General features: G+C 41.5%; 1 protein-coding gene across 3 annotated transcripts in view; it reads right to left on the bottom strand.

Annotated features, from left to right (window-relative positions):
- The window catches only part of SNAP25 (synaptosome associated protein 25), an 87,828-nt gene that overhangs the window by 63,974 nt on the left and 11,157 nt on the right, over positions 1-12,697 (bottom strand). Inside the window, exon 2 of one of the 3 annotated variants that reach the window (XM_023536900.1) lies at positions 11,356-11,508. The exons of 1 other annotated variant lie outside the window; for it this stretch is intronic. The gene's annotated coding sequence lies outside the window, so the exon portion shown is untranslated. The remainder of the gene's footprint in view (positions 1-11,355; positions 11,509-12,697) is intronic. One more of the 3 variants, XM_023536906.1, reaches the window with a different exon arrangement.

The following is a 12,697-nucleotide window of genomic DNA, read 5'->3' as shown; positions in this document are numbered from 1 at the left end:
CCAGTGACTGATATAAGACTACCTCCTTGTCTCAAGGCAGGATGAACTGCGATGCAATTTACACTCTGGAGCTCCCCATGGGATCAGGCTGAGGCTGGTCCCCTGCTGAGATCACATTCTGCCCCATCCTGCTTCCCTTGGCATTTTTCTGGGCTGACTTGAAAATCCTTCCTCACCAAATCACTTGCAGATGAATTCCACTGCAACCAGGGAAGCTGACTTACATCAGCTTGCATCCTGCTCCTAGTGGTGACTGAGAAGATAGCAGTTAGGGCTCTCCAGTGGCCCCACCTGATGCTGCTCAACTGCTAGCCATCCCTGTCTAGCTAGGAGTCCCTAGTAAGTCATATCGCCTTTTTCGGTCTAAATTTCTTCATTCATAGCCACACTCGGGAAGTGCAACTGTCTCCTACCGGGCTCCCTATTTCCCTTCTTGTTTCACTACAATCCGGAGTGATTTTATAAAAAGATAAAGTAGATCATGTCAACCTCCTCCCAGTGCTCTTAAAACAGAAGCCAGACTCTCCAGGCCATGACTGATCTTGCCCTTCCTAACACTTTGGCCTCATTTCACACTTCCTTTCTTCTGCCCACTTTCCTCCAATAGCATTGGCCCTCTGTGGTTCTGTAAACATACCAACCTTGCTCCTACATCAGGGCTTTGTACCCAACTATCTGAAATACTCTCCCCTATCATCTCAGGACTGATCCCTTTTTCTCATCAGGAGCTTACCTGTCATCTCAGAGGCCTTCCCTGACCCCTGTCTCTCATTACCACCTCATCCTATTTTAATCTCCTGCTTAGCCCCATCCCCATCTAATATTGTTCTTATCTGTCAGTTTATTCGATGTCTGTCTCTTCCAACTAAAAAGTTAACTCCACAAGAGGAGATCTTGCCTGACCTATTCACTCCTGCTTTCTCAGTGCCCAGAGCAGCACTATGGATGTAATAGATTCTCAGTAAATATGTAGTGAATGACAGAAGGAAGAAAGGAGGGAGAATTGACATGTCTACAGGCTTCAACACTACATGATGAGGATCCTGAGTGTTGAACACATCAATGCCCTCTGAGGCCCAGGAGGCACTGCTAGGCTGCCTGTAACTCTCAGAAAAAAGATGTCCTTCTTACTCCCTGATTGTTTCTCACCCTCAGCAGCCCTTGAAGTGTGTTCCAATCCCTGTCTTTCTGGCCAAGGCCTCTGTAGCTCTTCTTGGCTCAAGGCAGCCCAGGTTTGGCGGGGCTCAGTATGCTGAGGACCCCACAGCCCACATTGGCCTACCTTGTGTGGGTGGGCAGCCCCAATACTCTTATTTGGCTTCGTGGAAGTTCAGTGAGGCCGCAGGGCATCCCTATTACAAACAGCAGCTGCTTCACGGTCACATTTCTATAGCTCATGTTAGGAACCCCAAAGCCCGCAGTGATTGCTGCTCCACAGAGTGACTGAAGCCTTTTGCCTCACTCCCCAGGATACTAACGGCAGGCAAGCACTAAAAGTCAAATGCTCTAGAGCCCCCTGCCTGCTCTTCCATGGCTCTGCGGGCCTTGGCTCTTCTGGAACGATGATTGTAGATTGAAGCAATCAGGCCAGAAAAATTCATGTGGGCTCCAACTCAGGCCAGCAGGCAGGCAGGTCTGCAAACATCAAAATTACCTAGTTCAGGAGGAGGCCTGGCTGCTGAGAAATGGTCATTTGGGAGACCTCTGAATGTGTGATGTCGATCCAGGTGCCCTCTGGGATCGGAGCAAGCAGATGGCTGAAGGAAACAGAATTGGGCTTTCCCCGACGTGGGAGAAAGAATTCTAAGATAGCTCTCAAGGTTCCCACCCCTGCTACACAAACTCTGTATAATCTCTTCCTCTGAAACTTGGCTGGCACCTATGAATGGAACAGAATGTCACTCGTGATTTGGTTATGTTATGTGGGCAAGGTGAAGGGGTTCTACATGTGTAATTAAGGTCCCCAATCAGTTGATTTTGAGATAATCAAAAGGCTGATTACCTGAGGGTGGGCCTGGCCTAATCAGGTGAAAGTTCTTAAAAGATGGGCCTTATGAAAATAAGAGGGCCATGTGGCAAGGAACTGAAGATGGCCTCTGAATGACAGCCAGCCAGGAAACAGACCTCAGTCTTTCCATGCAAGGAACCAAACCTCAGGTTCCAGATGAGAATGCAGTCTGTGCTGACCCCTAGAGGGAAGCCTGTGAGACCGTGAGCAGAGCCTTGCTATGCTGTGCCCAGACTTATGACCCACGGAAAGTGTGAAATAATAAACGTGTGTTGCTTTAAGCCACTAGGTTTGCGATAATATTGTTACACAGCAATAGATAGGGAATACACCTGGGTTCCAGAAAGGGCCTTGTAAGTTCCCAGTGCTGCCTCTCTGAAATTAGAGGGCTTCTATCCACCTTGTCTCCCTCTGCTCCCCTACTTAGGGAAGGCTTGTGGTTGAGCGTGGGGCTCTACTTAACAAGCGCTAATTTAACAGTCACAACAGTGTCCTTACTTATGAGTGAGGGGGTTGAGCTGGAGGCTTCCCAACACTTCCACCTCAACATTTCGTGATTTCAGGATGTAATCCCACACATGGGGCACAGAGGTGGTACAGCATGCTGAGTAGATCAAAACACCTAGAATTGGGATCTAAGATGAGTCAAAATGAAGTCTGAATGACTGAAAGCCCCCGACTCTTCATTCCCCATTAAAATCCTTTGGATTTTGCCATTTCATGGTCTGTTTGGAGCCATGATATAAAACTTGCACTCACTGATCTTTACCAGGGCATTTCCATCAAAGACATCAGCCCCATTCTTTTAGTTTTTTCAGTTCCAAATTTATTTTTCTGTTTTGTCCTGGGAGAGGTGGAGAGAACCAGCTGCTCACTGATACTGGTTTCAGAGCACCAGAATTGGTACTGGCTTTGGTGCTCTTTTGATACTGTTTTTCAAAATGATAGTATGATTCTCATGAAGTCAGGTATATTATCTCTAAAATGAAGCAGTACAGCAACTGTTTTGCCCCCACTCGCTCCCTTTTATATATACTTTTTGCCACCTGGAAGCTGAAGTTCTGTGTTTACTGCTGCAGTATCCTCTCTGAGACTATGAGAGCTGCCACCTCCCTCCCACTCCCCTGCTGGCAGGCTGGAATTAACTATTCCTTCTCTTGGTCCTTACCCTGTGCCATTTTATTTTTAAAATATTAACAACAGTAAATTTGGGCTTATGTTTTGGTCTGATGCTTAAAAACCAACCATTTGGTTCTGTTTGCTTTAGGCCCATGCGTGAAATCAGCCCTAAAGTCACAAGATACCACAAAGAGATGGTTCTCTGATTCCTTCCATAGGATAATAGAGGCAGCAGGACCTGCCAAAGCATCTGACAGATGCTGGTTGAAGGAGCACAGATCATGGGTGAGTGTGAGTCAGAGGATGTTTAAGGACCCAGAGATTCAAGATGTATGAGCTTGGAAAAATGTGGTCACAGTGCCTAGGGGAATGGGGCCTAGAGGGTGTGAAGGACAGCCCATTGCCCTGAGAAGGCATTTGGAACACCACAGGGACAGAAATTAATTCCCTGGAGCCAACTTGAGAACAACAGATAAAGGAGTAAGATGGACTTAGAAGATAGAGGAAAAGGATTCTAGAGAAATGGTGGCTCACAGGGCTGGATAGGGTTGAGCATTTTCTTAAATCAGCAGAATAGACTCCCTACCTAATTGGGGTGGCAATCACAGTGGATGGGATTTAGTCTTGACAATGGATCTGGATGAAAATCTCAGCTCTGTAATTTTCAAGCTGAGGGACTTGTAGTAATTTACTTAACTTTACTGCATCTTAGTTTTCTCAGCTGTAAAATAAAACTAATAATAACTTGCAGGTTGTCATGGGAGTCAAATGAGATGATAAATGCAAAATTCTTAGCTTAGTGCCTGGCACATGGGTTCTGAATAAATGATACCCAGTAGGAGTCCAATGAATATGCATTGAACAAATGAAGTGCTAACATATTAATGCGCCAAAGCTGAAGACAGCTCTTGTGATGCTTGGGGTATCTGGAGGTGACACTTTGAAAAATTGTAGCAGCCATTCTTGCAGCTCCACCTATATCTTCTTGGTGGCCACCTTTCCATTAGATTCTGAAGGCCTCTTCTGCAAGCACCTACCACTCACTATTTTAGGGATTTCTCCCCTCTTGGGAGTAGACTTGGACTTCTACAGGGCTGGGTACAAGTTTACACCTCTAGAAATAGCCCTTAGCCCCTGAAGGATAGGAATTGGTGCATAAACACCTTAGACTCCTTGCCCTTGGGGTAGGGCAATTCAGGACTGAGCCCCAGCAGGTCGTGACCTGCTCACTATCGCCCCCTGTATTAGCTTCCTTCCTGTCTCACCTACCTTCCCTGCTCACCTGTAAGTGCTTCCTAGGATCACCTCTCAAATAAAACATGTGCACACATATCCTTCTCTCAGGCTCTGCTTCTGGGAGGACTCAATCTAAGACAGCATTCTGACTAAAGAATTTAAAAGCCTTTAATTTTTTTTTCCTTTGAGGGTTCTGTAACTTGAAGCTGGATCTAAAAAAGTAGACCATTTTGTCCAGGGCCTAATCTTCAGGGGTCTGCCATGTAATATCCAGATAAAGTGAGCTGAGAAACTGTACAGCCAGGACTCAGACTGCTCTTTGGAAGTGCCTGACTAGACAGCTGGTGAGTCAGACGTCCCCTGCTAATCTATGGAATAACTAAGACGAAGGCTCTAGTGGGGCCTGCTGCGAGGCCCCGACACAGGTGCAAGCCTTCTTTTCCATGACGCAGCAGCACAGTTGAAAAGCCTTCAGGGTTTTTTCCACTGCCTCTTCCCATGGGTTCCCATTTCCAAAGCACTCATTGGACAGAAGGCTGGCCAAGAATTGTTTCTGCCATTACGGGGAGCTCTTGCAATTACAGTAGAAAGCAGGGTTTGCTTAAACAGGGAGCATTTCTGGAAGGACAGAGAAAAATCTTCAAATATAGTTGTCCTCACCAAGACAAGTAAAATTTCATATAAAAAAAAATCATCACAAAACAATAAAAAACTGACAGCTTTTTCCAGTTTGAATCCAGAAAGTCTTACTCCTCCTTAAGGTTCAGAAAAAAAATTCCCTTTCACTCTCTCCTGAATTTACCAGACATCTGGGGCTGTGATTTAGCTTGGAGAAATGCAAGATGTTCCTCTTGATCTGAGAACACCTAAAATTTAAAGGCTTCAAGTTTGCCTGGGGGAGAAATTGGAAGACCTACGGCAACAGGGGAATAATAAGCCATGCCTAGATTCCCTAGTTTGTGGAATTCAATGTAGCTCCAGGATGGGCAGGAAGAGCCTGTGGTACATGGGGGTGATTTCTCTGACTTATGATCCACCCAAGACTGGTGAGGGCTGTGGTAGATATAAATATTTTTGCAAAGGTGGCTATATAATTCCTCTCTCAGTATTCATAATCTTGGGTGGGCCCTCCCGCACTAACTATGTGCTTGGCCATGTGACTTACTTTGGTCAATAGGACAATAGCGAAGGTAGCCTAAATAGACTTGAAAAGTGCTTACGTATTGGGGCTTGCCCTCTCTTACTAATTTTACATGATGAGAGACATGTAGTCTAGTCACCACTGTCACCTTAGCCAAGAATAAGCACCAACCACCATTCACGGACCAACAAGACCCTAGCCAACTGACTGAAGAACCGCCTAGTTAACCCACAAAACCATGAGCAATAAGAAATTGAATGGTTGCTGATTCAAGCCACTACGTTTTAGGGTAATTTGTTATACAACAACAACAAAAAACTACATTAGGGTCTCCCAGGTCTCACCCGTGCCTAGATGACACAGAGATCCACTCTTCCCTCCACTCCACTGGCTTCTTCCTCCTCCACTACTGGGAGGGCTAGAGGAGCACTCGAAGCCTGATGCATCATCAGTAGACATCTCAGATGTCTTCACAGCACTTTATAGTTGTCACAGAAATCTCAAAATATCTTATGTTTTCACCACCACTTTGAAATTATTGTTAGACTCACCATCAAATATTGTTATTTAATGTTTTAATTTTAAAAGATTATATATTACTATATCGCAAATATAAAAAATATTGTGATAATTGTACTTCGATATAATTGTTTCCTATAAAATCCTATGTATTTTACTTTATATATTAAAAATATCACTCTATAAAGGGATCCATAAGTGTAACTAGACTGCCAGTAGGGTCAATGGGAAAAACAAAAAGCTAATTTTGTTCAAATGAAAAATTAAAATTTGGTCAATCTATTCAAATGAAAAATTAAAACTTGGTTAATCTGTTTTGGGGGGGGGCAGTTAGAGAAATGTTGTATTTAATAGTAAAGCTTAACATACTCCAGTACCAGCATGGCCTGGAGTCAAAGCAGCAGGGATGGGTAGGTGACCCCCACAGAGCCTTACATGGTGAAGAGGATGAGGAAGGCGACCATCAAACAGAAGAGCCCCATGGCCTCAGATAGGGCAAAGCCCAAAATGGCATAGGAGAAGAGCTGCTGCTTGAGTGACTGGTTCCTGGCATAGCCAGTGATCAAGCTGCATATTCGCCCAATCTTGTCTCTCAAAATATTGACATAACTCATGAAGACATCTGAAGGCAAAAACTGTGGTGAAATAACCCAGGAAACTTCTACCTATATTCTATGTGAGCAGATCACAGAACCACCAAAAATGCCATTACTTTGATAGGTAGTGGAAACTAACTCAAATGCTTACAGGGGCTAAGAAGATGATAAAAATGTGTAGATTAGGCCAGGTACATAAAGACATGTAGTGTTAGGCTCTGGAGCAAAGTGAAGAAGAAATGCCCTGCTTAAAAAAACATTTAAGATATTTGGAAATCCAGCACTGCCCAAATAAGTTTGTGAGCAGTAGTAAGCCTAGAATCCATTAGTTTTTCATCTATGGAGTAGAACCAAAATCAGACATCTGGTCAACATCTTCATCCTGGCTCATTCTGCCATTTACTAAGGGAGTGCCCTTTCTAGAGCTGTCATAAAGTTTAAAATTTGAATCATAGTGAGGGAAACAATTTGGAAAAAATACAAGTGTCATTAAACAGATGCAAGGTGAATCAATACAATTGTTTGGTAAGTGACCTAATAAAAATGCAGTCTCTGTATATAGGACATTTTTTTCTTTAAGTCACAAGCTTATTGCATCCAAAAGAAGCATCTCAATAATGATCAAGGGACCCTTGCCTGCTTCACCCAGAGGCAAACTCTGATCCATTTGGTCAGAGTTGTTAGTAGAGCTGGGGGGAGGGGGGGAGTGGGTGGCAGAGAGGGGGAAGAGCCACTCATGTGAGTCTCAAGTCCTAATATGGAAGACTAATTTCTAAGTTGATAATACACAAAAGTTGTATTCAAGAAACCAAAGTTAAAAACAAGCTCAAATAAATAAAACAAATGAAAAAAAATCAGACTCCTGGAATGCTAGAGAAAGAAGGGACTAGAGCAAGTGGAATGAGTACATGACCTTGAACCTGAATTTGCTTGTCTAGAAACAAGATAGCGCAATAGCATCTTTGGGCCCACTTCTTCTTCTAGGATCTGTGTGCCTTCCTGCACCCAGTCATTCAATCAGATGCCAACCCCTCATGTTTACTTTTTCATTGGACTACAGATGACTTGGCTTTATACTGGGTCTTTTTGGTGATCAGTGGAAAGATGGGCTCGAATCAATGAATGCAGAGGGAAAAGTTCTCCCTCTCTTTCCCTTTCTGTCCTTCCCTTTATTGTATCCAAAAAATGTGGCAAATTCAATATTGTGGTTGGCTAGAGCAAAGGCTTACACTCATATTTTCTTCCACTGGGTCACATATGTCTCTATGGAGCCCACATAGGAAATAGTTGTGGGCTTAAAGGGAAATTCACCACCTAGTCAACTATCCTGTGTCAAGATCCTTGGTTTGGCTCTCATTTTTGAGTTTGTCAGCCTAATATAGGCCACAAGTGCCCAGCTCATCAGATTATCCATGCATATAACATGGTCATGGTCACCACACTTTCATCAGACCCAATTTAAGATAAATGTCAACACCTGAAGGGGTGACTGAGATCTCTACGACATTGGTTCTCAAACTTAAGCATGCATCAGAATAACCTGAAAACGCTGTAAACACAGAATACACTCCCTGGCCCTATCCCTAGAGTTTCAAATTTAGTAAGTGTGGGATGGGCCTGAGAACTGCATTTCTAATAAGCTCTTAGTGCTGATGCTGCTGGTCCAAAGAGCACAGTTTGAGAATCAATGCCCAGAATAATGAGTCATTGATTGTGGAGGGTCAGTAACATTGCACTTGGGATCTTAAATTTAAACTCAGTTTCTCTCTATTAGCAGAGTGGAAGGAAGAGAAACCATTTTCTCCCTCTCAAAGACTCATCAATTTCTACCTTGTTCCTTAAGATGGACACCTCCACTCTTTGGGAAGACCAGTATTGGGAAGACAGCTTCTACCATACCCTCCATACCTTCCTTTATTTGCTCTTCCCATCCCAACTTTAGCACTCTGTGAGAAGAAAACTAGGCAGTGAGCAAGCCTAGCTCAGCATCCCATTTGGCTTTTTCTCTGCGATCTGCCTGCCCAAAGCAAGCTAGCATTTACTGCTTCTCCAATCTACAAACTTCCTGAGGCAGGTTCTGCACTTTGGGAAGCCTAGTGAAGGAGAGAATTAGGACCTAAGGTATTCTATCCATCTTGTTGACTATAAGTATCTTCATAGCCCTTTCTCCTTTGGTAGGTTTCAATGTCTAGACTTGGAGTAAGACTAAATGTAAGACTAGTCTGATTCTGGCTGCTGGTCCTAGCCATTTTTTCCCCTATTAGGCTTTAACAAAAAGTCTAAAATTTTTTATTACTAAGTCCCGTCTATGCATTAGTTGATTCATAGATAGGAGAGTGCAATTAGCACCTTAGAATCCTTGGTGAGACCTTAACCAAACAGTATCCTCTGAGTCAAGGGTGGAAAATAATACCTACCACTCAAGAGATTGCTGTAGAAATTAAATACAATACTAGCCACGATAAACAGTAATATAATAACTAGCACATACTAGACACTCAAAAGATAGTGTGGGTTTCAAAAACTTTTCCCAGAAAGCTCTCTTGTCCTGTAAGCCTGTATTTGCAGGAAATCTCCCAAAAGCAGAATTTGAGGTCATTGTTGCAAATAGGGTTGCTTTCCAACTTCGAAGGGGAATCATTCTGTGGATGCAGCTTATGGGTATACATTTTATAGTTCATATAACTTTCAGATTTTATATTCATTGGCTTATGAATAAAGCTAAAGATTTACAATGAGGTGATGCATGTAGGAATCTTGTACCCAAGGCTGGCTGCGGGAAAGCCTATATTTGCACATCTCTGTTTTCACATTGTGTACACATACATGCACACACAATTTTTAATAAGGAACCCAACCGTCCCCAACAACAGCTACAACAACAACAACAAAAAACCTTAACACAAAGCTGAATACAAAATGAAGCCAACAGATGTAGCTTTAATAATGCTTCACTAAATAGCTTATAGCAAATTTCTTTTTCTTAAGCTAAAGAAAAGCAGGAAATTTTGCAGATCATCTCCTTTAACTCCTTAAGGGCCTTAAAACCCAAGGCATTAAGCAAGAAAGACCGGTGTTTAGTTAAATCATAACCAAGCCTCTTTGGTCTCCAAACATTATCCTGAGAATCACAAGGCCATTCCCAGAGATAATATTCAAAGCCATTTTTAAAATCTCCCCTCAAATAGAAAACTCAAAGGCTATTGACACATTTTCCATTTTACCGTGCCTGCTGCTCAAACTAAAAAAAAAAAAAATTGATACCGAGACCTGTTGTTTCTTTAAGCAAACTCAACAGTATAAAGATAAAATGAAGCGTATGGCCCTCACATAACCTATAATAAAGAATATTGGAAAACTGGCATGGCAAGTGACAGATAATGAAATATAATAACGATAGTTCCTTCCTCTGTCCAAGAATGGAGGAGGTAACAGTCCTTCACTAGCATTAGCTCCTTTAGGTCTTATGACAACCATGTGACATATGAATGGCAGCTACTGTTTTCTTTTTACAAATGTGAAAACTGAGGCTCAGTTCAGGTAGGTAAGTTCCAGAGTCATACAACTGAAGTGGCAGAGATAGGCTAAGTATGCAGCCATCTTACTTTTAATCTAGGGCTCAATGATCTTATCTGAATACTTAGATTCTCCTGGTCACATATATAACCATATCTGACCTGACTTTTTAGCCCAGAGGACTGAGTTCTTTGGATTTTGCTATCTCATGTTCTACATGTCAGGAGCATGATTTCTATTAGAAGATCTCAATGGATTATGTGCAACTCACTGAAAAACTCATGGAGTGATGGGGAAAAATATGAAATTTGCAGTCAGAAAGACAAGAATTCCAAATTCTTTTAAGGTTGCCATGGAAATTAAATGAGATAATGTATGCCAAGGGTCTAGTGGGGCATGCCACAGGCATTCAATAAGTTAGTTACTTTTTTTCTTCTGGTCATTAAGTAATATCTTCATTCTAAGCTGAGAAAGTAGAGTGCAGAGTAACTGACCAGTGGTTTTAGACTTATTTTGAGACATACTGGGCAAAAAAGAAATGCCAAATTTAATGTTCAGTTGATGATGGCTTATCTTAAAGATAAATGGGTCTATAAAGAAATCGTTACACACGTTTTTTTAAAAAAAGATAAATGAGACTAATTTACCACATCATAGCTAGGTTTATTTTTCTCTCCTAGGCAAGAGAGCATTAGATGTTTGAAAAAAAGGACACTTTCTAAGAATCCAAGTCAATATAGAGAGCTTGTATAGATTGTGCCACTAATTCTAACAAAGCAGTAGAAAATATGTGACCCTGAAGGCAAGAGTTGGCCTAAGCTACCCAACCTATCCTCCTGGGGACTATAAGCTATGTCTAAATGAATGTGGACACTGGCACCGAAAATATTCTTTCCATGTTGGTGAAAAGTAAAGAATTTTAACTGTATTTTATATGTACTAAACAGCTTGGTTTTATATGTGAAATTTACTTAATCATTGAAAGACAATGGTTTTTTCATCTCTGATTATAAACTTGTGTTTAACAATGCTTTTTCGGAGAATCTTCTAATTCTTCATTAGTATTTTAACCCCTAACTCATAGGTGATATAGCAGCGTCAGAAAAATAAAATGTATGCCAGAGTTTGGCAGATAGTTGGGGTATAATTTTATTCCAACCTTTAGGGTGAATCTTTATTCCGATCATAACATTTGATCAATAAAAGGAGGAATTACTTACAGTGTGTAATTCTTTTCCCTGCAAAGGGGTGGCTGATGTCCCCACTCACTCATTCATTTCCTGTATATCTGGCGTGTTATAGATACCTGTTATAGATCCTGAGGATTCAAAGTTGGTAAATATATTGCCCTTGCTTTCAAAGATTTTCATGGTCTATTAAGAAAGAGAAATGCATAAGAATATAATTACAAAGCAATGTGATAAACCTTACATGGGAGATGAGAACATTGCTCATTATTAAGAAGAGGTAGACTTCTAAAGTTAGGCGTTGGAGGACTAATATCCGGGGAACTGGTCCTAAATCTTTGAGCCTTGTTTAGTGGTAGAGAGTTTTCAGAGGGGGAGATTGGATTGGCTCAGGAGGTAATGCCATGCAAAAGAAGCTTCTGATTCTTTCTCTGTCACCCTATTCTTGCACTATTGAGGTGAATGAGCTGGGACTAAGTTTTCCAGCCTAGAGGTACCATGTTTCTTGAAGCTGAACTGTTTTCCCTATGTGTGGTGGGAAATGGTCTATATAGGCAGAAGTCCCAATAGACGGGGATACTGGAATATAGACATGTATTTAAGGAAATTTTAGTGAAGTCCTAGTTAATTGCCATGTGAATAGAGACAAATTTACACAAGGGCATAACTGAGATTATTTACTAAGTTCCTTGATAGCTGTTTCTTAATATATATTCTGTTTATGATGTAGCAATCTATTTGTGGATACTGACCACTCAGTAGAAAACTTCAATCAATTGCATATTTTGGAAAGAGAACCAATTTTTTTCTAAGTTGAGCTAATGTCTTATATTTCTAAAGGAGATCTCGTGTGATATATGTCTTCTAAAATAATAATACCTCAAAAGAGGGTGCCCAAGAAAATTCACCGAGGGCAGAAACACACCTATTTTACTTACTGCTCTCTCTTTAGTAAGCAGTATAGCGTTTTCCTGTATATGACAGGGGCTCAATAAGTATTTGTTGAATGAATGAATTAATGAAGAGTGCTATAGTAACAGATGATTTATGTTTGAAGGATAAAGGACAGTCATCTTGGAATTAGAAAAAGTGGACACATTCAGTAATTTCTCAGGCTTAACTCAGGAACACTATCTTGATTTCTAGTGTTATAGTGAGGTTATAATAGACTTTATCATTAAAAGGAAAATTCACTCCCCAGGACTAATGCATATTGGAAGCATTTGCCAGTGTTCTTTCTAGCAGGGCTTATTGGTATTTATTTCTCTCTTTTCTGTTTATTAATGGAGGAGTCACAGTGTGATTTACCTATAGCTAACTGTCAGATCAACCTTGGACTAACTGCAGGGAAATTTAAGCAATATATTGTTTTGCA

The sequence above is a fragment of the Pteropus vampyrus genome, unplaced genomic scaffold, assembly GCF_000151845.1.
Source record: "Pteropus vampyrus isolate Shadow unplaced genomic scaffold, Pvam_2.0 Scaffold7, whole genome shotgun sequence".
In the NCBI taxonomy this organism is placed as follows: domain Eukaryota; kingdom Metazoa; phylum Chordata; class Mammalia; order Chiroptera; family Pteropodidae; genus Pteropus; species Pteropus vampyrus.
The sequence above is the reverse complement of the archived record's forward strand: the minus strand, read 5'-3'. Positions and strand labels throughout refer to the sequence as shown.